Genomic DNA, 26,839 nt, shown 5'->3' on the forward strand with positions numbered 1-26,839 from the left:
ATAAATCTATGGTGCCATTCGGGGAGCCTGCAACCGGCCCCTCGGATCCAGGTACCAATTCTCATTGGGTATGAGTTGGACCCTGGGTCATGAATATTCATGGAGCCCACGGGGCATAAAAACCTCACACCCGGAGGAGGAAAAAGAAGTCATCGAAAAAGAAGTCATCGAAAAAGAAGTCATCGAAAAAGGAGAAGAAAACGTAAAGCCTCCAATCCAAGACTGCGGGAGAAACTACGCGCGGAGAAGATTAAATCTACCATCGAAACTACGAAGCCTCTTCGCCGCGAGTTTCAACAAAAGACAAAGCTGATCCCCGCTGCAATCACGTAAACTCACCGACAACTCTCTAATAAGCAACTAGTACCGGCTGATCTACGCCGAAATCTGGGTTGCCTGTTTAGATCCTAGGCTTGCCGTTGCAGTACAGTATTTAATCAAAGCTTATCACTGTTTCCTACTGTAAATCCATTTTCCGTAATTCCGTTATTGTGTTTGTATGTATTAGGTTATGTGTAATGTTTGTCCTGTTTTAGTGTAGTATTAGAATAAACGCATGCTGTTCACATTTTAAATCTCCCTCTCTGTGCTTACAATAAGTCACTTTATTGGTCTGAATCCCGTTACTGAGCTTTGAAGTCCCACTCGCGTCCTCAAGTATCGCGAGACTCTCTCTTTGGCCAAGAGCTGAGTCGCTAGGTTACAGAAAGAAGCTAACCCGGTGGACGGGCAGCTATCTTAGACTGAGTAGTGATACCAACGAATGAATTCCATTCACATTCTGGACTTAAATCATCCAGATCTTTACCAAGTGGGACTAATATAAAGACTGTGATATCGGAACAACAACTCAAACCTAATATTCCCTATTTAATTGTGTATGAATTAATCATTAATTAATTCATAATCAATTCCCCTGAACATTGGTGGGAAACCATCCCCATTTGAGCTGTTCAATTCCTACAGGGTTTACCACTGAGCGTCATTCGTCCCCTCCAACTGATTCAGAATGCAGCTGCTCGACTTGTTTTCAACCTTCCCAAGTTCTCCCACACCACTCCTTTGCTGTGCTCCCTACACTGGCTTCCTGTGGCTGCCCGCATCAGATTCAAAACACTGATGCTCGCATACAAAGCCAAAAATGATCTGGCTCCATCCTACCTAAAAGACCTCATCACACCCCGCACTGCACCACGATCTCTCCGATCTTCCAGCACTGCTCGACTGGTTCCACCACCCCTCAAGGCACAAGGAAGTCACACCTCCCGGCTCTTCTCTGTTCTGGCACCAAGTTGGTGGAATGAACTCCCCCTAGATGTCCGAACAGCTGAGTCACTGAATGTCTTCAAAAGACGACTTAAAACACACCTTTTCCAGAAATACCTGAATTAGCACTTCTGGCATTATACTTTCTGGCATTCCTTAAAAAAAAAAAAAGCACTTTTCCAACAGAGTATTAGATGTACGGAGTCGGTCTTGGGGGCTGGGCAGGTCTCGTAGTCAGGGTACAGGCAGAGGTCAGGCGATTAACGTCGGGCATCAAAGGGGCTGGACAGAAACTCGGGGTCAATACGGCAGAACAACGGTCAGAGAACACGGAGAGACAAAACCAGAAAAAACGCTCGAACTCAGGAATAATTCTTGAAGATCTTGCATCAGGCTGCAAGATCCGATGGCTAAAATAGTCTGCCTAATCTAGAAATGATCTGCAACAGCTTGCGGTAGGTGGATGCAAAGAGGACTGGAGAAACCGGACAACCCGGTATAGCGGCGTAGAGGTGACAGCTCGTTAAAACGGGGAAGGTAGGATCAAGGAATCCCCGGAGGCGTGATCTTCGTGACGTCAGTCGGGGATCCCTGGGGTCGATCCGTGACATTAAGTATATGTGGTTTGACTTCTGGGATTGGTTGAATAAGCATTTGCAGAGCCAACACCTGTTTATATAGGTTAATTCGAGGATTGGGGCCCGCTCTACAAGACTGTCCAACAGCTTCATCCACCAAGCTGTCAGGATGCTGACCTCTGTCCACTACCACCACTCATTGCCCCCTGCCCCTGGACCGTAACAAGAGAGTCACTACCTACCAAATACCCTACCGTAGCTGCTACCATATAAAGACTCAATATTACATCTGCTGCTTACTGTGTTTTTGCACATCTGAAAAGCTGCTCTAAAAATTGCAACTACTTACTTTACATCACTGTTACTGCTCTTTTACGGTTTTTGCACTACTGACTATTGCATATTGTACAAAGGTAGGGGTGTAAATCACAGCTTTCCTCACGATACGATACAATATCAATTCCTTAAGCCAACGTTTCGATTTTTTTTGATACCTCAGAAATTCCCACAATACCATACGATACAATTCGATTCAATTCGATACTGGGGATAGTAGTCGAAATGATGAAATTTCACACAATCCTTTACATTTCAATAAATTAAAAAAGGCAAATATAATTAGCATTTTATCATATTTTAATAGGAACTGTAAACAAAATCCAGTGTAGTCAAGTATGGCCCATAAATCAAGCAAAATAAAGTGCAATAAGGTAAAAATAAAAACTTTGGATGGATGAAGATTTGTTGGATTTCCGTCTGCCTGACCTTAATTCCTCCTCGTTCCCTGGTTGCTCGCCCTACGCTGGGATACAACAATAACAAGTAAAATTAAGTCAAATAATAAACATTGCAAGGACAGACATGTAGAATGAGGAAGATCAACATAATTGACTTCTGCGGTGAAACAAGTATGTCAGTATTCTTCTTTGAGAGATTTTTTTTTAAAGAAAAATTAAATTGTCAACGTGTTCAGGAGATTGTGTGCTCTGAGCATAGCGTCCTATGTCACCTGCCGTACTAAACACACGCTCTGAAGGTACGCTAGCTTGCGAGCTACTTATAAATGACCAAGTCAGAAAGATCTACCTACTACAAAAATACAAAACATATATTTATGTATAAAAATATTGAGTATTCTTTAATATTATTTATTATTATTACTATTATTATCATTAATTTCCCTTTGGGATAAATAAATAATTTTTGAATTGAACTGGGATTTCAATTCCTTCACCTTTCTATTTCTCAGCTCGTTTTTCAGAGGGAAGTTAATGTCGTAGTTTTTATGAACAGTCTGAAAATGCCGCTCCACATTTCCCTTCTTCGGAATAGCAATGGTAGACTGACAGATGAAGCAAATGCACTTTGAATATGACATGGTGGAAAAAAAACAGTCCTCCTCCCATTCTGTGTGGAAGTGGTAGGTTTTTGGATTCTTACTTGGTCCAGCGCCCCCATTCATTTTTATACCCTTTCTTAAGTTTAGTAGAAATAAATTGGAGGCTAACTAGGTGACTCTGTAGCTTGCAGCAGCTGGTGCGGTTGAATGCGTCATCCATCCTCTATTTTTTATGCCATATGCGATCTACCCACACTACCTTTGCAATCGACCAGTAGATCGCGATCGAGGTATTTGGCACCCCTGGTGTAGACCATGTGTACGTCACAGTGGATCGTGAAAAAAATACTGGAACAGGCGAGAAAATAAAAACGCATGTACAGTCGAACCTCGGTACAACGTACCCCGTTTATAACGTTTACACCAATACAACGGTCAAATTTCAATGTCCCGAATTCGTGTAATGCATTATTTCATTTGCCGGTATCGCTTATAACGTACACCTTTACAGCGTAAACTTCGATAAAACGTATCATTTTCAGAGGAAAATAGGCAAACTGACCTTCGTTACAACGTACAGCCTCATCTTCCGAGCGCGCGCACAATTCAGAATCGTCTGTTGCCGGCCATCTACATCGCTTAGCAACGCCTAACTGTATGAACCTATCCTCATGAAGCATTCCACGCCGGCCGGACTTCTTGCATGCAGCCCCCGTTTTTTCATGGTTTTGCATGGTGTCATGGTATCGAAATTTATTTCAGCCAATTGAATCATACAGGTGCATAATTTCAGTTTGACATTAGGTTACAGTAAGGCCATTTGAACGATAAGCCGGCAGTGGATTTTGCGTTATGTCGGCTGTCTATTAGTAACTGATATTACAGTTTTTCTCAGTTGCTTTGGTGCATTTCTCACAACAGACTTAACAGTTGCATAACAGCAAGTGCATTTCTCAAAACACTTAGTGCAAATGGCAAAACATCATGGATGACCGACAAAAGCAAGTAACCTCTTCAAAATACTTAGTCCATGCCTCAAAAGCGAGTATTTATGTCATTGAATATGTCAGTGCTATCAAAATCCCGAGTTCATGAATTATCATCCACGGACATGACAGCCAAAATGTAAAGTCATGTTATCGATATAAAATATACACAATGTAAACATTTTCTGATTCACAAAACATCTGAATGACAAGGGCAGGAAACATAAAAATAAAAAACACTGACTGCGGGAGATTGATTCAAGAAGAATATTTTATTGATTGCACAGGTATATGGTGACATACCATGCACTGCAATTGCAATCTAGCAAAAAAATGCATTTCAATGCCTCATGAATAACATATGAAATCAAAAAGGGGAACAATATATACATACTGAAACTCTAAATGTTTTCTAAAGTTGCAGGTGATCCTGTATATTGGGCCACATGTTCTCATCCAATCACAACGGATATCTTCCTGTGCAATGCAGCGTGGAAAGAACCTCCTAGAATGTCTTATCCAGCCTCTGCAGGCGTCTGTTGTTATATCCCGACACACAGCTTCCATAGCAGCAAGCAGTGTCATTTGTTTATGTGGGTTACAGTCATACAGTATACCTTCCACCTCCAAGCTAAGAACTCCTCAGTTGGATTGAGGAATGGGGAATATGGTGGTAGGAATTCCATCAGCATCCTGGGGTGGTTGGCAAACCATTGCCTGATTGGGTTGGAGTGATGGAAACTCTCATTACCACAAATGATCACATACTGTGGTACATTTTCTTGACCAATCTCCTCTTCAGGAATGGGATCCCTGTAGAGGGTGTTCAAGAAGGTCAGCAGATTTTAGGTGTTGTATGGCCCCACAAGAGGGATACGAGTGTGGACCCCATTGTTCGAAATAGCCGCACACATTGTGATATTCCCACCCCGCTGGCCTGGCATGTCAACAGTAGCTCTCTGTCCAATCAGATTATACCCACGTATCCTTCCTTTGGCCAAGTTGAAGCCAACCTCATCCATGTATATGAAAATGGTATAGGAATCATTAGTATTGTGAATACATACCAAAAAAGTTTTGTAGAAACCTTTAAAATACACTTGACAGCTAATGATATCTTGTTGAACACTTTTGACTGCAATGACTTACACAATGACAAAATTATGTTTGTCTGCAGTGTATGACTATGTAAAAGAAGGCTAGCACAATGCATTTTGATCATAATGACATAAGCAACCGCTGATGTATGATATAGCTGAGAATTGCACATAAGCATCTGCCTGAGTGTACTAAAGCAATTGCAAAATGACGAAAACAACCAGAAATTGCTGTTATGATCTGCACAACTGACTGGAGGTTGTGGGAATTGAACGAGCAGTTTTGAGAACTTCAATTCTGTTGTGAGAAATGCATCAAAGCAACTGAGAAAAACTGTAACATAGTTTGAAGAATATAGTTCCTATTTAGAATAGGAACTATATTCTTCAAACTACACAAACTGTATGTCATAGTGTCAACTTGAGGGGTGTTTTATAAAAGTTTTTTTATATACATTTTGTGTTCTATTATTCATTTTGAGGGACTTGGTTACAACGTACTATGGTTATAACGTACAAATTCTTAATGTCCCCCGAGGTACGTTGTAACGAAGTTCGACTGTATTGATATTTATGCGATCACATTGATGCATCGGATCGTTTGCCGTTGAATCAATATATTGATACAAATCGATGTATTGTTACACCCCTATACAAAGGTTTACTATTTTTAGTACTATTGATATTTATCTTATGTAACCCAATGAAAGTAAACATTTAAGGAAATTGAATGTTAAAAGACCGATATTGCATATATTAGGGTATATATATATAGATTGACATATTCTCAAAAGTAGTCAAGATCTGACTAAAAAGGTATATAAATTCATTTATTAAAGAAATGAATTTCTTTCTTTAAGAGATCGTTGGAATTCTGGGTAATGGAGTTCTACGTATATAAGGTTTACATTTAGAATGTGTTTTGAATGTATGATTTGTAACTGTTTAAAATTATTTCATTGGTTAAGTGAAATGTGCAATGTAGGAAGCAATATTCTGATGTTTGGAAAATTATAAGTTTGATTTTAATTTTGTATGCTTAAACTGTGACCTTGAGGTCAAAGGTGAAAACGAAAAAGAAAAACGCGCACGAGGGAAGCGGAGAAGAAGCGGAGCTGGGAGAACTGCGTTTTGCGATATCCATGTTGTTTTGGTTAACGAGAATACAGTAGGTGATTAACATACTGTATGAAAGTCAGTGACTGTCACTTGGGTGAGTTAAGTCAACGGAGAAGAAGTTTCCTGTTGTCGCCGTGTAAACGGGACCAACTTGTGCAACCTACAAAAGTGTTCTATCCACGGGAGCAGAGTGTCATGGCGGAGGAGGACGGATTCGTGCACGGCAGTTCAGATCGCCAGCCTTTCTGAAACTCTGTTGGAGTAAGGTACCGTGACATTCATTTCGTTTAATGCTCCTTTAGGAGTGAAGGGGTCGTGTGTTTTGGGCCACACCGCACTCGAGCTGCAACAGGCCTGCAACGTAAAGTTTCAGGGTTAAGCCGGCTGGGGTGGGGTGTGTGTGTTAGTGAGCGCGAGCGTATGTATGTGTGTGGGTTTGCTATTTCTTGTGTCAAGGTAATATTGTTTTAGGAAAACAGGTTTAAACGAGTACTCAGCATATGGGTATATAATTTTGTTACTGAAAAGTGAACCAGTGAATGTATTTATTTCCTTTGAACTTTATGTCGATTGAGAATCTTATGTTGTACTTCAATAACTAAAATACAGGATAATTGTATTATATATGTTATTATTTTACTTTATTCCATTTTTCCAAATATTCACAATTCTTTAAGTAAAATATATATTTTGATTTACATTTATAATGCGTGGTTTCAAGTGATTATATTCAGAGTCCTAGGATAAACAGGCTCATTGTGGGGAAGTATTTCATGTGTAAGTTGCTTATTGTTCAAATAGTTAAAATTAGTTAACACTCTTACTTATTCTTTATCTAGAAAACTCCTTTATTGACACAATACATAGAACAAATTGTAGGGACATTTAATATTAATAGAAAGCAACAAGACCATAAATCCATTACTTAATATAAAATCCCTGGGAGTAGTAAAGAACCCAGGAGTGCCCTTTAGTACCGGGAGATAGGCCTAAGGGGTGCTACACAATTTGGAGGCACCGCTGGGATTTTGGTCTTATTGTTATTCTGCCCCTGTTAATCTTGTGATTTGCTGTGAGCGTGCTTAGTTGAAGTTTATAATTTCTTGGTATTGAAAAATGGATTTAGGAAGCAGTTTTGCTTTACAAAAAGAGCTTGTCGATTGGTGCGAGGATGCATTGATTGACACTGAGCATGCGTTGTTAGTGTTTGATGTTCCCGCTGGTGTTGAAGTTGCTTGCATTGAAGAGACACTTGAAACTGTAAAAGTCTTTGGTAGAGTGCGTGTTCGTAGTACCAAAGAAGGTCCAGCTGCAAAAAGCTTGTTGGTACTATGTGAGTGCCGGGAGAAGATAGATCCTGATCGTGTACCGTCAGTAGTGATGACTAAAGACGCTGAGCATGAATGGAGAATTGTCATTGTCAGAAACATTGAGCCTGTTCCTGATGATTTTACCATGAAGTTGAATAAACTTCTACAAGAGGAAGGGAAATCCATGGCTGATGTTAACGCCTTGATTTCTCCTGTTGCTAATACCTCCCCAGAAGCGATCATTCGTGCTGTTGGAGAGTTGTTAGAGAAGACTAAGAATCGGTCTAGTGATGCCACTGCTTACAAACGATTGCGTGTTTTCTCTGGTGTTTTGCCTACTCCAGCTGGAGAGGACGGCCTGGAAAATTGGATAGACCAGGCTAAGTTGATGATTGCCGAATGTGAATGTTCTGAAAAAGAGAAGCGTAAACGCATAGTTGAAAGCCTGAAAGGTCCAGCTCTGGAGATCATTAAAGCTGTTAGGCTGTCTAATGATAATGCCAGCGCCTCAGACTATCTTTGTGCACTGGATAGTGTTTTTGGGACTTCTGAGTCCGGAGATGATTTGTATTTCACATTCAGGCTTCTTCGTCAAAACAATGGTGAAGCTTTATCAGCATTCCTTTGTCGACTAGAAAAGTCATTGACGAAAGTAGTACAGAGAGGTGGCTTACAAGCAAAAGACATGGATAAAGTTCGAATTGAGCAACTGCTTAGAGGCGCAGTCGAGTCTGACATGATGTTGCTTAAACTACGATTAAGAGAAGGGAGGGAATCTCCCCCTACCTTTTTGACTCTTTTGAACATGATTCGTGAGGAGGAGGAAAATGAGGCTGCCCGGCGTAAATTGTATGTTACAGCAAAACCTGTGCTCCATCAAGACTCCTCACCTCTAAAAGAAACAGAAATTCAAGCATTGAAAGCTGAGGTTAAAGAGCTACGTGCCAGACTGGAAGGTTCAGTGAATGCAATGCCAGTGCTCAAAGCCTCAAAACCCAAACCAAAGAGTTCCCCTCTGACTGTTGAGGTGCAGCCTAATATGGAAATGCAAGAATTAAAGACACAAGTACAGCAAATGCAACGCCAACTTTCTGTGATGACGGTGGAACGTCGAGCACCGCCACGGAAAAACTTGTCGCAGCCACGTGCTGCAAATCTTAGTGATAGAACTAGCCCTGACGATTTCTTTTGCTACCGTTGTGGTGGTGATGGACACATTGCCAGCCAGTGTGAAGAATCAGAGAACCCACCTGTAGTGATCCGGAAGCTGCTGCGTTCTCTCCGGAAAGCCAAAGGTAATAGAACTGAAACAAGCGAGATCAGAGACACTTATTGTAAGAAAAGTGATGTCCATACACCTGCTATGAGCAACCTCCCTGGTGGTTTGGTTGGCCCAGCCTCCACCATATCAGTCAAGATCAATGGACACTCTTGCAATGCTTTATTAGACAGTGGGTCCCAGGTTACCATCATATTTGACAAGTGGTACCAGCAATATATACCCAAAGTGCCCATCCACCCTATTACTGGCTTAGCAATATGGGGTCTGAGTTCCTCCAGTTACCCTTATCAGGGCTATGTTGTGGTAGATGTTGAATTTCCAGCTACCTTGACAGGTGCCTGTGAGGTGATTTCTGTGTTGGCATTAGTTTGTCCTGAGCCCAGTGGTCCTGACCACATCCCTGTCATCATTGGCACGAATGCCAACTTGTTTCATCGCTTAGCTGCTCTGTGCAAAGGTGCTGACACACTCAACAAAGCTCACTCCATGAGAATCATGCCCCAGACTCCAGTGGTTAAATTTCCACCAAGCCCTCTGATGGATGTGGAAGAACATATTGGTGAAGTCCGATGGATGGGTCCTGGCCCCTTGGTTGTTCCGGCTAGTGGGGAAAGAACTGCGGTCTGCAAAGTTAACTGTAGGAACCCCCTGAAACAAGACATTTTGATGGTTGAAACACCATATTCAGTGTCATTGCCTGCTGGAGTACTTATTCAGCCAGTGGTGCTACATTCATCTAAATTGAATATTAACAGTTTCCAAGTCCTGATGAGAAATGAGACTAACAGAGAGGCTACTCTTCAGCCAGGGATAGTCATTGCTCATGTGTTTCATACTGACACTGTTACAACTACACAGAGGCCCAAGTCTTCATCTAAGGTCCTCAGTGAGAAATGCTTTGACTTTGGGGAATCACTACTTCCTGAGGCCTGGAAAAAGAGATTGCTCCAGAAACTGTCTGTACGAGAGAATGTGTTTTCCTTAGATGAGTGGGACGTGGGTCTTGCTCAAGGAGTAGAGCACCACATTAGACTCAGTGACCCCAGACCATTTAGAGAAAGATCGCGACGCATTGCTCTCGCAGATGTTGATGACGTGCGCCGCCATCTAAAAGACCTGCTGGCTGCGGGCATTATCAAAGAGTCTAGAAGCCCGTATGCTTCGCCGATAGTGATTGTTCGAAAGAGGAATGGAAGTGTGCGAATGTGTATCGATTATCGCACTCTTAACACCAGAACAATACCGGATCAGTATACCACTCCAAGGATTGATGATGCCTTGGATTGTCTTGCTGGCAGTTGTTGGTTTTCCGTGTTAGACCTACGGAGTGGGTATTATCAGATCCCAATGGCGAAAGAAGATCAAGAAAAAACAGCGTTCATCTGCCCGCTTGGATTTTATGAATTCCAGAGGATGCCTCAGGGAATAACAGGAGCCCCAGCAACTTTCCAACGACTGATGGAGAGAGCTGTGGGTGACATGCATCTCCTACAAGTGATCGTTTATTTAGACGACATCATTGTGTTTGGACGTTCCTTAGAAGAACATGAGGACAGACTGTTAAAAGTGCTTGACAGATTGGAAGAGTGTGGATTAAAAGTTTCCCTTGACAAATGTCAGTTTTGTCAGCCACAAGTTAAATACATTGGACACATTGTATCTGCCTCAGGAATTGCAACAGATCCTGAGAAAGTCAGTGCTGTCCGTGACTGGAAGATGCCAACAGATTTGAAATCTTTAAGATCATTTCTCGGATTCTGCGGATATTATCGTAGATTCGTCAAGAATTATTCAGCCATAGTTCGACCACTCACAGAGCTGACGAAAGGCTACCCTCCCACCCGAAATGGACGCAAGGTTTCCTCTGAGAAATCCTACTTCAAAGAAGGAGAACCGTTTGGTGAGCGCTGGGACAAGGAGTGCACTAAAGCCTTTCATGACATCATCCATTGTCTCACTAATGCTCCAGTCTTGGCGTTTGCTGATCCAGACAAACCCTATGTTCTTCATGTAGATGCAAGTTTGAATGGCTTAGGCGCTGTTTTAAATCAAGAGTATCCTGAAGGTCTGAGACCTGTAGCATTTGCAAGCCGTAAACTCAGTGCTTCTGAGCAGCATTATCCCATTCATCAGCTTGAATTTCTCGCACTGAAATGGTCAGTCGCGGATAAGTTCCATGATTATCTTTATGGAGCAAAGTTCACTGTCAGAACGGATAATAATCCACTCACATATGTCCTAACCAGTGCTAGACTAAACGCAACCGGTCACAGGTGATTGTCAGCTCTCGCCACCTATGATTTCAAAGTGCAGTATCGTCCAGGACGTCACAACATTGACGCTGATTTGCTGTCACGCCAATTACCAGCCAATGAAGTGACAGCTGATTGGATAGAGATTCCTCCCTCTGGGGTAAAAGCCATCTGCAGAATTGCCACCCTAGATGAGCACGTAGAATCTAGCCGTCTCATAGACCAACTAGGGGCAAAGCCAGACAGTGTCCCTTGTGTTTATGCCTATCCAACTCAACTGGATATGGGTAATCTAGAACAGCTTAGTCAGCATGACTTACGTAAAGCTCAAGACAAAGATCCGGTCATCGGCAGAGTGAAAAGAGCCGTTGAGACTGGTCAATTACAGTCTCTGGACAAGAGTCAAGACCCCAATATAGCACTGTTTCAAAGACAAAATGCCAAGTTGGTGATAAAGAATAAGATCCTGTTCAGATTGGTAAAGAGAGAGTCAGAAGCTGATAGGCTACAGCTGGTCTTGCCAGACAAGTACCGCCAAATGGTCATGTCATCACTACATGATGATTCTGGACATCTTGGAGTGGACCGGACGACAGAACTACTGATGAGCAGATTCTATTGGCCAAGAATGACCAATGATGTCAGTGATTACATTAAGAACTGTGGGAGATGTGTTACAAGGAAATCCCTCCCACAACGTGCTGCCTCACTAGGTCAAATTACGAGTACTGGTCCTCTAGACTTAGTTTGTATAGACTTTTTGTCTATGGAACCTGACACTAAAGGAATTGCAAATGTGTTGGTGATTACAGATCATTACACACGTTATGCTCAAGCTTTCCCATGCAAGGATCAAAGAGCCCTGACTGTTGCCAAAACACTGTCTGAAAAATTTTTTGTTCATTATGGATTACCTTCGCGAATTCATTCGGACCAGGGTAGAGACTTCGAGAGTCGCCTCATCAAAGAACTCCTAGGGATGCTGGGAATTCGCAAATCTCGGACGTCACCCTACCACCCGCAAGGTGATGCACAGCCTGAACGTTTTAACAGGACGTTGCTGTCCATGTTGGGAACTCTTGATACAGCCAAGAGGTCAAGATGGAGTCAGTATATAAGTCAGTTAGTCCATGCGTACAACTGTACGAAAATTGAGGCTACGGGTTACTCGCCTTACATGCTTATGTTTGGCAGGGAAGCTCGTTTGCCGGTTGACCTTTGTTGTCAGACTTCTGTTGACGGAAAGGAAGAATTGAAGTATCAACAGTATGTTGAGAACATGAAACGAGATCTGCAGAAAGCATACCAGCTTGCATCCGAAGCGTCGCAGAGAAGTCATGACCGAAACAAGAGGTACTTTGACAAAAGAGTTAAACAGCATACTCTGGAAGAAGGGGACAGAGTGTTAGTAAGGAATCTTGGATTGCCCGGAAAACATAAGTTACGAGACAGATGGAATTCATTACCATATATCGTGGTGAAGAAACTACCAGACTTACCTGTATATAGACTAAAACCTGAGAGAGGCACAGGAGTAACCAGAACACTTCACAGAGACCACCTATTACCCATAGGAGAGTCGGTGAGGCTACCTGCTTTAGAAGAGAAGAAACCTATCCCTCATCGACCTGTAACCCGGACCCAGACCAAATGGAGACGGGAAAGAAAGGAAACAAGGATAGAGGAGGTAAATAATGATGGAGATGAAGAGTCGTCATCTGATGAGGAATACAGATGGACGACCTACTATCCGCTAAGAGATGAAGTAAGTGAATTGCTTAGAGCGATGCCACCTACTGTTCCTGTGGGAGATTCCATAGAAGGAAGATCACAAATGTCCAATCACTTTGAGCAGGCTCAAGCGGTTGGGGACATTGAAGACATTCCTGTGGGTGGCGAAACAGGGAAAAGGCCTGACACAGTACAAGACCCTGTGGTCAGCACAGAGTCAGAAAGGGGAGAAAATCCTTCCAAAAATGTTACTGTTGAGGATGAAGATACTGTAGAAGAACTTACTGGTGACACACGCCCCAGAAGGCACATAAAACCTGTGAAAAGACTCACTTATGACGAGCCAGGGAAGCCCACAGATAGTCTGGTTACTATGGTTCACAAGGGTATGCTTGTGCATGTCAGTAATCCTTCACGTCACGGGTTGAAGTGTAAAACGCTTTGGTGTCACCCTATGGCGCAGTGTTTTAAATGTTCTATTCTTTATCCTAGCCCAAAACTGAATGCCTTATGCATGCCAGAGTAACCGCATGAGGACATGCTGGACTTTAGAAGGGGGAGAGTGTAACCCAATGAAAGTAAACATTTAAGGAAATTGAATGTTAAAAGACCGATATTGCATATATTAGGGTATATATATATATAGATTGACATATTCTCAAAAGTAGTCAAGATCTGACTAAAAAGGTATATAAATTCATTTATTAAAGAAATGAATTTCTTTCTTTAAGAGATCGTTGGAATTCTGGGTAATGGAGTTCTACGTATATAAGGTTTACATTTAGAATGTGTTTTGAATGTATGATTTGTAACTGTTTAAAATTATTTCATTGGTTAAGTGAAATGTGCAATGTAGGAAGCAATATTCTGATGTTTGGAAAATTATAAGTTTGATTTTAATTTTGTATGCTTAAACTGTGACCTTGAGGTCAAAGGTGAAAACGAAAAAGAAAAACGCGCGCGAGGGAAGCGGAGAAGAAGCGGAGCTGGGAGAACTGCGTTTTGCGATATCCATGTTGTTTTGGTTAACGAGAATACAGTAGGTGATTAACATACTGTATGAAAGTCAGTGACTGTCACTTGGGTGAGTTAAGTCAACGGAGAAGAAGTTTCCTGTTGTCGCCGTGTAAACGGGACCAACTTGTGCAACCTACAAAAGTGTTCTATCCACGGGAGCAGAGTGTCATGGCGGAGGAGGACGGATTCGTGCACGGCAGTTCGGATCGCCAGCCTTTCTGAAACTCTGTTGGAGTAAGGTACCGTGACATTCATTTCGTTTAATGCTCCTTTAGGAGTGAAGGGGTCGTGTGTTTTGGGCCACACCGCACTCGAGCTGCAACAGGCCTGCAACGTAAAGTTTCAGGGTTAAGCCGGCTGGGGTGGGGTGTGTGTGTTAGTGAGCGCGAGCGTATGTATGTGTGTGGGTTTGCTATTTCTTGTGTCAAGGTAATATTGTTTTAGGAAAACAGGTTTAAACGAGTACTCAGCATATGGGTATATAATTTTGTTACTGAAAAGTGAACCAGTGAATGTATTTATTTCCTTTGAACTTTATGTCGATTGAGAATCTTATGTTGTACTTCAATAACTAAAATACAGGATAATTGTATTATATATGTTATTATTTTACTTTATTCCATTTTTCCAAATATTCACAATTCTTTAAGTAAAATATATATTTTGATTTACATTTATAATGCGTGGTTTCAAGTGATTATATTCAGAGTCCTAGGATAAACAGGCTCATTGTGGGGAAGTATTTCATGTGTAAGTTGCTTATTGTTCAAATAGTTAAAATTAGTTAACACTCTTACTTATTCTTTATCTAGAAAACTCCTTTATTGACACAATACATAGAACAAATTGTATGGACATTTAATATTAATAGAAAGCAACAAGACCATAAATCCATTACTTAATATAAAATCCCTGGGAGTAGTAAAGAACCCAGGAGTGCCCTTTAGTACCGGGAGATAGGCCTAAGGGGTGCTACACTTATATCTTATATGTTTATGGTTTTTATACTTTTATATTTTATATTGTACTAGGAAGATGAGAGAGAAACACCATTTCGATTCCCTTGTATGTTATGGACATATAGTGAATTGACAATAAAAGGCTATTTTATTTGATTGATTTGATTTGAAAATCTAACTGTGGATCAGCATAGGAGGTTGCTGGTTTTAAAATGCTTATATTTGGAACTCTGCCTCATGACCCTTTCAGAACTTGCTGCGACCCAAATTGGGTTGCAACCCATGAGTTGACAATCACTGCTACAGTATAATAACCTGACTTTATTTGCTATTGTACTGTGTCTCATGATCTAAAGAAGTTACATGTGTATGCGAGTGTATTCTCTTTACCAGTGAACTTTGCATGCTGTAATGTTGAGCCTTGCAATGTTGAACCTGGTGTCTGTGACATAAATAAGTATCAGTTTGCTGAAGAAAAATGATTGCTCAGTAACAATAAGAAAGTGAGAACTGACACTATCACCCAGAATTGTGGAGCTCGGGACCTACGGTAACATATTGACAATATATCTAAGTATTTTGATTCTCATGGTTAAAATGATGCTCATTGTACTTTTTATTTTAGTGGCACTGACTAATTCATTGGCAGAATTATTTTCTTTTGAGAAGTGAGTTAATTGTTTTGTGTAAATTACAAGCTTTTGCAACTAAACCTTAGTGTTGTGCTATAAGTATGATCTGATTTGAGAAATGCTCTTGTAGTCTTCAGAATATTAAGTATGTTCCATAAAACATGCCAAAGAAATCAAGAAAACCTGTAATTGTTTTGGGTAAGTTAATCATAAATTGTTTTGAGAAATGTTCTTATAGTCTTCAGAATGTTAAGTATGTTTCAGGAAAAGTCCCAAAGCAATCAAGACTGAAAACTGTAAACTGGACAATAATGCTGAAATGTCAAATTTGTCCCAATGGCTTTTTTGACCCACATTGTCTGGAAATATGTCAAAAGAAGTCATTTCTGCACAGCGTAAAAAATGAAAAGCAACAAAATGAATGTTATAATCTTCATAGGAGACCAACATTTTGATTAATAACTGTAATTTAATTACATATTTTTTCTCAGTATTTGAACGGATTACAATTACATTGATTTTGTAATTTGTAAAGCAGAGGGATACCGCTAATGTGAAATGTCCAAGTGCAGTTATACTCGGACAACCACATTCATAGAACGCCTCTTGTTGAATGAGATTTCTTGCTCAGCACTAACTCTTATATAATAAGTAATAACAATATTCTTTCAAAAATTTACACTAAACTACAAATGATAAAGAATAACAAAGAAAAGAATTGCACAATACGAACAATATATCACAGGATTCTCGCGGGGTCTTAAAAAGTCTAAAATTCAGAAAGTTAAATTTAAGGCCTTAAAATGTCTTTAAAATGCCCAGATTTTCATCCTAGGTCTTAAATTTAATATACCCAAGTCTTAAAATTCTTACCTCCGTTCATTCCCAAAAAGCGCTGTCCGCAGAAAATAAAATAGTAAATCGCTGTAAAACTAATCCGTTGGTTGTGTTTTCTGGTCTGCACCGGTGTCTGCGTGGTAATAAAACTACAAATCCCATCGCGTGATCACTGCAGCTAGGCAAACAAACAGTTTGAGAAGGGTCTGGCTGCAGAACGTGCATTTTCAGCCACTGACGTCAAGTGCACGGTCAGCTACAACAGGAAGTGCAGGGGAATCAAGCGCTAACTTAGTTCTTGAGGCCAATGTGAACGGTATGTTGTTTTATTATTTGTATTACTGAATGACATAGTTACAAGTTTGTTTCATGCCATACAGTATTGCAATGTAATTGTTTTGATGTAGTAACTTTTTTCTCTGATGACTGGAGTGAATTTTTTCAGTTAAAAGGCAACTACTAGCCAGTTGGCTCACGTTATCTTAAATTATAATTAAAATAAACACATTTCTCCTTTTATAGAGCTTTTCATGGAGTTACCTTGTGAATGTCTTAGTTTCCAGCATATAGTTTTTAGTTGTTCGTGTGGTCTTGAGGAGAACGTTTCTCGGTCTCCTTATGGTAAGGCAATGCAAGTTTTTATTATCATACACAGGGGTTATTTAATATGCTTTATAAAAACAAGATTTTAAAAAGTTAAACCAAGACAAAAAAAGCAAAATAGAGATGAAAAAAAAACTTATTTGAATAAAAATTGCTTAGAAAATCTAAAAAATCGGATTAAAAGTGCAGTATGTCCTGCCCCGCTCGTCCGCTCCTCCCGTGTGCCACGCCCCCTCGTTAACCCCATGTGGATTCCCTGTGTTTATCAGCTGTTTCCAGTTGTTTTCATTATTGTTGATGGGTCTGGAACGTAACTTCCGCGATAGGCAGGGGATCACCATATATTTTCACCTATCGCTGATGGGTCTGGATCCCCCACCTATCGCGGAAGTTACGTTCCAGACCCATCAGCAATAGGTGAAAATCCGCGATATAGAAAGACCATATACATAAACTTTTTATAGTTTAAGCGTTAAAATACCACTCCCACATGCTTTAAACCCATGTGAACTTATTAAAATGCACTTTGTAAACACATATGATATGTGGATGTTGGGCTAAGGATATGAGTGACATAAAATATGAGAAATTCTGGTATCATTCGAATGCATCGTGTTGGTCTTAAATTTTACTCATAATGGTCTAAAAATGTCTTAAAGGTCTTAAATTTAACTTACTGAAACCTGCAAGAACCCTGATATCAGTTCCTGCGCATCTATGGAGGAGCATTCTTTAGTAGTCTTTCTTCTTGTTCTGACATTGTTTACCTCAGAATCTCTTGTATTGTACTGAATATCCAACTTCACTTGACATCACACCAGTCTTAAAATAACAGTACAATAATCAATAGTTTTTGTATAAAAGGTTAAAGTGTGACAAATGTGTTACAATTCAATGTTTTTCAAAAGTAACATTTAACTATCTGGCAAGGCCTCAGCCCTCATGTTGTCAGATATAAGAACATTAAGTGTATGTAGTTTCTCATCACGGCAGACAACCTTTGAAACATTTCATATATGGACTGAAAAACAAAAGAAACTTTCGCTTCCATGGTTTTGAAAGTAGAATGCTGTTCAATAAATATAACATGGACAGTTTCTGACAGCATAAACTATAGTCTGACATTTGACCTTTTAGTCTGTTAACAGATACTGTCAAATCTTCAGCAACCGATCATGTCTAGTTGTCCTCCACAAGGGTGGAAATAAATAATCGCAATGCAACACAATTGCTGTGGGTCAGACTTTATGGACTGGCAGTAGATTCTTTGTTGTTTCAGAGACTTAATATTGATTTGTCTGCAAAAGTACCAGTAGACGAGAAAACTGTAATATCTATGAATACAATCTGTATAATATTGAGTTTGTTTCAACTTCTTTTGCAGAATGTGATAAACATTATATACCTTCGCTGGACCAAAGACAGCATCAGATGGAAGTGATTTTGATTTGTCTCACAGATGATGCAGCGGGTAAGCAACATTGAGACAGATTAGTGATGCACAGCTGGGAAAATAAGTATATCTTTGCTATATACCCTCAACAATAAGTTATCTGAAGAAAATTTGATCAAAATCAGAAACTGAATTGCAATGAATTTCAATGAGACACAACCTAATGACATGCAACCTACAAAATCTGACTTAAATATATTTGACAGTTTATTCTGAAATCTGGTTTAGGATGGGGGGAGCAAGCTACCTGTCAGACAGGCAACTTGCATCTGGAAGGGTCAGACTTAACACTGCTGAAGCGTAAGATAGTGGAGCTTGATGTCTGTCCAATATCAAACCTCTAAGCTGTGTCCTGCTCTGCAGCTTTGTGTGAATTAAGCTCAGAGTAGGTTTACATTCATTATAATTATTGTACTATAAAATTTTACAGTAATGGAGTATTTATAATAAAAGTGACTAGTCCCCAGGGACAAATAAATGTAGATGGTTATGGGTTTGATTTCTGTCCTGTTTTGATGTGTGTAGAGTTTGCATGCTTATGGGGTGGGGGGATTCTTCCAATATTCCTCCCTGTCCACAAGCATGTAGAATAAGTGGACGGGTGTCATTGTATTCCCTGTAGTGCAGGGTTCCTCAGTTCCGGTCTTGGAGGGCCAGTTTGGAACACAGTTCGCAAATTTCCCTGTTCCAGGACCAGAATTGGGGAACCCTGCTGTGCATCCCCTGTGATATATTGACATTTTCTGTCAAAGGATGTGGATTGCTTTTGTAGCCTTGTACTTTTTTCAGTTTTAAGTATTGTACAAGAAATTACGCCAGTGAAGTTCATAATCTCAAAATATAAAGCTCAAAAATAGCAAATGAAACCAGGGCAGCTGTAGGAGTCATCCACCTATTCATCGCCCAAGTGCTTATCCTTGTTAGTGTTTCAGGAGTCCTGGAGCCTATCCCAGGCATTACAGAGTACAAGGCGCGGTTGTGATGCCAATTCTTTGCAAAGCTAAAACAAAGACATATTATTTGGGCAATTTAGAGATGCCAATCAGCCTGAACTGTAGGAGGAAGTCAGAGTACCTTGAGGAAAACAAGCAAGCCCTTTACACACAGACGTAGCATTTGAATAACCAACCCGGCAAGTGTGAGCAACAGCACAAGCCACTGTGCCGTTCATATATGATTCAATATTGAGCTGAAGTGGCCCTGGCTAAAAACAAAAGTCAGAAGAAATTAGTTTGGTTTGAATCAACCCTGATGCTGCTTAGCAACCAATGTGCATCAACAGCATGATTCATTCAAAACAATCCTCACATTTGTACTAAGCCTCACAAGAGGTTTCAGAGGGATTTTTGATTTTCAAAGCTGTTTGTCCATTATTGGCAAATGTAATTGGTGGCAAAGCCACCAATAAGGATGCACAACCATATCTCTGCAATGCTTTGGTGTTTTGAGTCCAAACTTGGAATTTCGACTTGTGGCCACAGCCCATGGATATTCACCAAATTTCAGGTCATTTGAACGTTGGGGGGCGATGCAGTGAGCAAAAAATATGTTTTTCCTATTACATTTTGATGTACTGGCTTCATAGAAGTGGTTGTTATGACTGGGGATTGCCATGATTTGTCTCTGCCAGTCCATTAATGTCCCTGGTTTGCCAGCAACTGTCATGAGCCTTCACATATGTTCTTAATGGTTCCCAACCTAGTGTCTCAATTACTCACAGCTGTTTCCCATTTATAACTCATTACCTGTGTATATATGTGCCTATTGTGCCATTACCACATCAGTCATTGATAGAGCTGTATGTTCATTCCTACTTTTTGTTCTCTTCTATTTCCTATTCTCATCTAAATTCGGTTGACACATGCCTTTTATGCTTCTCTACTAGCTTCTCTCTCAGATGTTACTGATCATTCCTGTCCTTCAGAGATTCCCTCTGCCTATACTCAGGCTATGTCTAATGCTCTTGACGTCCATGTTCCCATTAAGCACAGGTGTGTCCCCTTCTCCCATTCCTCTTATTCCAGACCTTCGAGACCTGAAGGCAACTGCTAGTTGGTTACAATTAGACATTACTGTTTATCAAAAATTGTACTATTTGTTTTTTTCTAGTAGTATAACTGATATACCTAAATGGGAATCACCTCTTGAACAGTTCAAAAACTGCATGTCTCATAGTTCCTTAGGCTTTTCAAAGTAATCGTTAATTCAAATGGTTTTGAAGCAATAACATTATTGTAAGAACCTAAACACTGTTCTAACATAGATTTTAAAACTAATACTTTCTCAAAAATAACATTTTGTTGAAACTTTTCCCAATATGACTAACAAAAAATAACACGTTGCTTAAAGCAGTCACATACTGTAAATGCATTATAGATATCTTCATAATGCATTGTAATGTATTCATAAAGTATTCTAAAACCGACTACAAACACTTATAAAAGGGCATAACCCATTATAACAATTTTTATTTTGTATTATGAATGCTCTCATCTGTAATGCACTACAAATACCTTAATAATGCATTATAATGGTCAGTATAATACTTTATGAATGCATCATAATGCATTATGATGGTAAGTATAATGCATTTATATGACTGCTTTAAGTACAATGTTACCAAAGTAGCTCAATGTGTATACTAAAGTAAATTACGATTTTCATTTTTACACATAGTTCTAAAGCAAACACTCCAATTAATGGATAAAATTGATTTAGCTGTCAGCTCATGTGTCTGAAATTAAATAAATGGTTATGCAAGTAACACTGCAAACTCCATGTTAAAAATGTTATGTGTGCATTCATGCTATTCTTTTAATTAAAAGAGAACGGTCAGTGATATTACTGTTTAGATAAATTATTTGCTGGCATTATGTTTTTACTTTATTAAAAACTGTTAAATGGTAATGCATGATGGAACTCCGAATAATACAATAGACATAACACTACAGACAGTACATGGGGCACAATGAAGAGGTGTGGGCATTTTTTAAGTTGTAAGAAAATATAGCTTGACTTGGAAGGGCATGTCCAAAACGAAAAAGTGTTTTTGAGACTTATCTGTTAAATTATGAAATTTATGGCAATCTATGTCAATGTGTTTCACTGTATAACAACACAATGTATACATAATTTACAACACAGGTTAAACAACAGCTATTTCTGCCTTTTAATGCAAAATAAAACTCAGAATAACATTCAGAATATCCTGTGCTTTGTCATATTGGGTCCTCAATTTATACTAGTGGCAATACAGAAAAAGTGTGTTGTTTGTTGATATCACCTTACGTCACACTTCTCTGGCTCCAGTTCCTATGCTCTGTACACAGCCACATATCATGATGTGTTTAATGTCTTTACAGTTTGGGAAGAGTTGTACACTCAATGCTTCGCGCATGTACAAATCTCAACAGAGCCTTATTTTTCACTAGTTGCTATCAACAAGCCTGAGTCCAGTCCAAGTCAAAATGTACTGAGTTGTGAGTTGGAAATCAATTTAAAAGCAACTCAAGTGTGACTGCAGTCCTAGTAACAAACTCAAGTTCAGTTATTCCTGGATACTTCATGCAGTGTGTTAGCCTATGGTATATGATCTATGTTCATATGTCCCTATGTTCTTGTATTTCCACTTTCTGAATTTCTTTCCATTGTATTTATGCCATTTTAGTGTGCTTGACCTCATTATTGCTGCTTGCAGTTATATTCATTGTTGTTGCTGTGAAAAATATTATGTTTTGCTTGTTATCAATTGTTGTCATTGGAATCATTGGAAACATTAACAGATGCATCAAGGAAAGTATCCATAAAAGACACTTGTGTGCATACTGTTGTGTGGATGTATGCCAGTGTGGAGGTTTAATGTGTCCCAGGAATATACATACAATTTGATACACAATCAAGAGACATTTTTTCCCAAAAGCCGTGTTATGCTTAAATGTGAAATCTGAAAAAAATACACATGTAGTAGAATAACTGTAAACGGTATTGCAAAATATTATGTTGGTATCTATACAAAATGTATCGAAAACAGACTGGAATGCATGCAAAAAATAGCAAAAGGCAGAAAAGGAACAACAAGGGCCCTTCATCTGAATTTAATCAGTTTGTGTGTACTAATAGATTGCCTTTTTTGCCATTCAAGGGCAGACTAACAAGACATTTCCTCTCACGTGATAGACTTTGAAATGAGAAACTCATTTTCACAAAAGGCCACATGAATCTATAAAATCCCAGTTGTATGAATATGTTAATTTATGCATCAAACAAGATGGAACTACAAACTTTCAGAAGTATTTGCAAGTACAGTCTGTACATTATTTTGCTGTTTTCATTCCAGAATTTGAAAGTGGGAGGCTGATCATAATGATGTTGAAGGCTTCTCAAAGCTCCATGGCCTGTAGATTGTGGATGAATTAAAAACACTTGCAGGAAATTAAACTTTACCTGTTTGAATGAGTAAAATATTTCTGTAGTGAGCACTTCTGTTGTTAATGGGCTGCAAAAATAACATGTTAATTTCATTAAAGCTCTGAAAATGCCTTTAAAAATATCCATGTATCTTAGCATTTTTTTCTTCACTCTTTTTTAAAACCTTAAGAAATATATAAATCTTAAAAAATAACAATTTTTAGGAAATGTAACACATTTCCTAATTAACCAACACTCTACAAACAAATGAAAAAGGAAGATATATAAGCTACAGTCATGTGAAAAAGGAAGTACACCTGCTTTCAGTTTTATGGTTTTCTGTATCAGGGTATAATAATGAAAATAAAAAATCATTGGGTCCAGGTTCTAAAATTATTTAAATCTAGTATGAAGTGCAAAACAACACATATCAGATTCCTTGTGAGTCATTATTTAATAAAAGTGAAGCCAAAATGGAGGAGCCGTGTGTGGAAAAACACTGCATGGTTCAATACCTTGTGGAACTACCTTTAGCAGCAATAACTTGAAGCAAATGTTTTCTGTATGACTGTATCAGTCTCACACATCATTATGGTGGAATTCTAAGTGACTCTTCTTTACAAAGTTGCTTCAGTTCATTAAGGTTTTTGGGCATCCATTTATGCACAGCTCTCCCTTAAGCATTTCATCAATGAGGTTTTTGGTCTGGACTTTGACTGGGCCATTGCAGCACTCTGATTCTTTTCTTTTTCAGCAGTTCCTTTGTAGATTGCCTGGTGAGCTTGGGATCATTCTCCTGTTACATGAATCAATTTCGGCAAAGCTTTAGCTAGCCGCATTTGACTCTACAATACTTTGGAGTTCATGGTCAACTCAGTGAGAGACGATTTTTTAATTATGTCTTGATATGTAAAACGTTAGCACTGCAAGAGGGTGTACTGTTTTTTTTCACATAACTGTATTATCTCATTTAATTGAGCTGCGAAGGGAACTATGTGTGTGTGTGTGGTCCAGGTATACCTTACCTTGTGGGGACCAAATGTCCCCACAACGTGATAAATACCAGTTTTTTTTTCCTTATGGGGTCCCCATATAAAACTCTGTTTTATAAAAATCCATGACTGCAATGAAAAAACTAAAAATGCGAAAAGTCTTGTATTTTGTTTGGTTACTTATGGTTATGGTTAGGGCTGGGTAGGGGTTAAGGTTGTCATAGTTAGCATTAACATTTTTCCCCTAGAAATGAATGAGCGGTCCCCAAAAAGATATGATTACACGACTGTGTGTGTGTGTGTACTGGGATACCTGACTTTACACACACAGGAACTTTAATGACATCCCATTCCTGATGGAGAAACAGAAGACACTCTCAATGAAGGAGTAGTAGAAGGTTCTGAATATGACCTTGTTGACCCCAAAGCTGTTGAGCTTACTTAGGAGATATGTTGGTGCTGGAGACAAACTTTAGGACGCAGTTGAAGATATTTGTACTCCACCACCTCCACTAAATTATGCTGACAGATCCTGTTGCCAGGTCCCTCTGTTTACATGGAGAAGGTCACCACCATGTCCTTGGTCTTCTCCATGTTTATCTCCAGGGAGACATTGTCACACCACTGCACAAACTCACTGAGACAGAGACAGGAGAACTGTGTTATCCGCGTACTTCACTAGATGACAGTCTGGGTGGGAAGACCTGCAGTCGTTGGTGTACAGGCATATCAATATCCAAGTCTACCCTAAAGAGAAGACTGCATGAAAGCAAATACAGAGGGTTCACAAGCCACTCATAAGCCTTAAGAATAGAAAGGCTAGATTGGACTTTGCAAAGAAACATCTAAAAAAGCCAGCACAGTTCTGGAACGGCATTCTTTGGACAGATTAAACCAAGATCAACCTGTATCAGAATGATGGAAAGAAAAAAGTATGGAGAAGGGCTGGAACAGATTATGATCCAAAGAACACTGCATCATCTGTAAAACATGCTGGAGGCAGTGTGATGGCTTGGGCGTGCATGGCTGCCAGTGGCACTGGGTCTTTAGTGTATCTTGATGATGTGACATAGGTTGGAAGCAGCTGAATGAATACTTACGTGTTCAGAGACATCATGTATGTTCAAATCCAGCCAAATTGATTGGCCGGTGTTTCATAATACAGATGGACAATGACCCAAAACACACAGCAAAAGCAACCCAGGACTTTATTAAGGCAAAGAAGTAGAATTTTCTTGAATGGCTAAGTCAGTCACCTGATCTCAACCCCATTGAGCATGCATTTCACTTGCTAAAGACTAAACTACAGACAGAAAGACCCTCAAACAGCAACAGAAAGCTGCTGCAGTAAAGGCCTGGCAGAGCATTAAAAAGGAAACCCAGCATCTGGTCATGTCCATGTGTTCAGGACTTCAGGCAGTCATTGCCTGCAAAGGGTTTTCAACTAAGAATTAGAACTGAACATTTTATTTGCAATTATATTCATTTGTCCAATTACTTATGAGTCCCTTAAAGGAGAGGATTGTGCAGAAAAATTACTTTAGTTCCCCACATTTTTATGCAATGTTCTTGTTCTACCCACTGAATTAAAGCTGAAAGTCTGCACTTCAACTGCATCTGACTTGTTTCTTTTAAAATTTATTGTGGTAATGTACTGAACTTAGAAATTGAAAAACTTTGTTTCTGTCCAAATATTTATGGTCCTAACTGTGTGTGTGTGTATATGTGTGTGTGTGTGTGTGTGTGTGTGTGTATATATATATATATATATATATATATATATATATACACTAACCTAAAGGATTATTAGGAACACCTGTTCAATTTCTCATTAATGCAATTATCTAATCAACCAATCACATGGCAGTTGCTTCAATGCATTTAGGGGTGTGGTCCTGGTCAAGACAATCTCCTGAACTCCAAACTGAATGTCAGAATGGGAAAGAAAGGTGATTTAAGCAATTTTGAGCGTGGCATGGTTGTTGGTGCCAGACGGGCCGGTCTGAGTATTTCACAATCTGCTCAGTTACTGGGATTTTCACGCACAACCATTTCTAGGGTTTACAAAGAATGGTGTGCAAAGGGAAAAACATCCAGTATGCGGCAGTCCTGTGGGCGAAAATGCCTTGTTGATGCTAGAGGTCAGAGGAGAATGGGCCGACTGATTCAAGCTGATAGAAGAGCAACTTTGACTGAAATAACCACTCGTTACAACCGAGGTATGCAGCAAAGCATTTGTGAAGCCACAACACGCACAACCTTGAGGCAGATGGGCTACAACAGCAGAAGACCCCACCGGGTACCACTCATCTCCACTACAAATAGGAAAAAGAGGCTACAATTTGCACGAGCTCACCAAAATTGGACAGTTGAAGACTGGAAAAATGTTGCCTGGTCTGATGAGTCTCGATTTCTGTTGAGACATTCAAATGGTAGAGTCAGAATTTGGTGTAAACAGATTGAGAACATGGATCCATCATGCCTTGTTACCACTGTGCAGGCTGGTGGTGGTGGTGTAATGGTGTGAGGGATGTTTTCTTGGCACATTTTAGGCCCCTTAGAGCCAATTGGGCATCGTTTAAATGCCACGGCCTACCTGAGCATTGTTTCTGACCATGTCCATCCCTTTATGACCACCATGTACCCATCCTCTGATGGCTACTTCCAGCAGGATAATGCACCATGTCACAAAGCTCGAATCATTTCAAATTGGTTTCTTGAACATGACAATGAGTTCACTGTACTAAAATGGCCCCCACAGTCACCAGATCTCAACCCAATAGAGCATCTTTGGGATGTGGTGGAACGGGAGCTTCGTGCCCTGGATGTGCATCCCACAAATCTCCATCAACTGCAAGATGCTATCCTATCAATATGGGCCAACATTTCTAAAGAATGCTTTCAGCACCTTGTTGAATCAATGCCACGTAGAATTAAGGCAGTTCTGAAGGCGAAAGGGGGTCAAACACCGTATTAGTA

The 26,839-nt window shown here is 39.8% G+C and overlaps 1 protein-coding gene and 1 long non-coding RNA gene across 3 annotated transcripts in view; one reads left to right on the plus strand and one right to left on the minus strand.

Annotated features, from left to right (window-relative positions):
* The window catches only part of LOC111838542 (protocadherin-9-like), a 313,609-nt gene that overhangs the window by 35,562 nt on the left and 251,208 nt on the right, over positions 1-26,839 (minus strand). The window lies entirely within an intron of this gene.
* On the plus strand, positions 13,691-21,665 carry LOC140592542 (uncharacterized). Its single transcript, XR_011992861.1, has 2 exons — positions 13,691-14,216; positions 18,393-21,665. It is a non-coding gene; the product is annotated as an uncharacterized lncRNA (long non-coding RNA).

Source organism: Paramormyrops kingsleyae, chromosome 1, assembly GCF_048594095.1.
Source record: "Paramormyrops kingsleyae isolate MSU_618 chromosome 1, PKINGS_0.4, whole genome shotgun sequence".
Classification (NCBI taxonomy): Eukaryota; Metazoa; Chordata; class Actinopteri; order Osteoglossiformes; family Mormyridae; genus Paramormyrops; species Paramormyrops kingsleyae.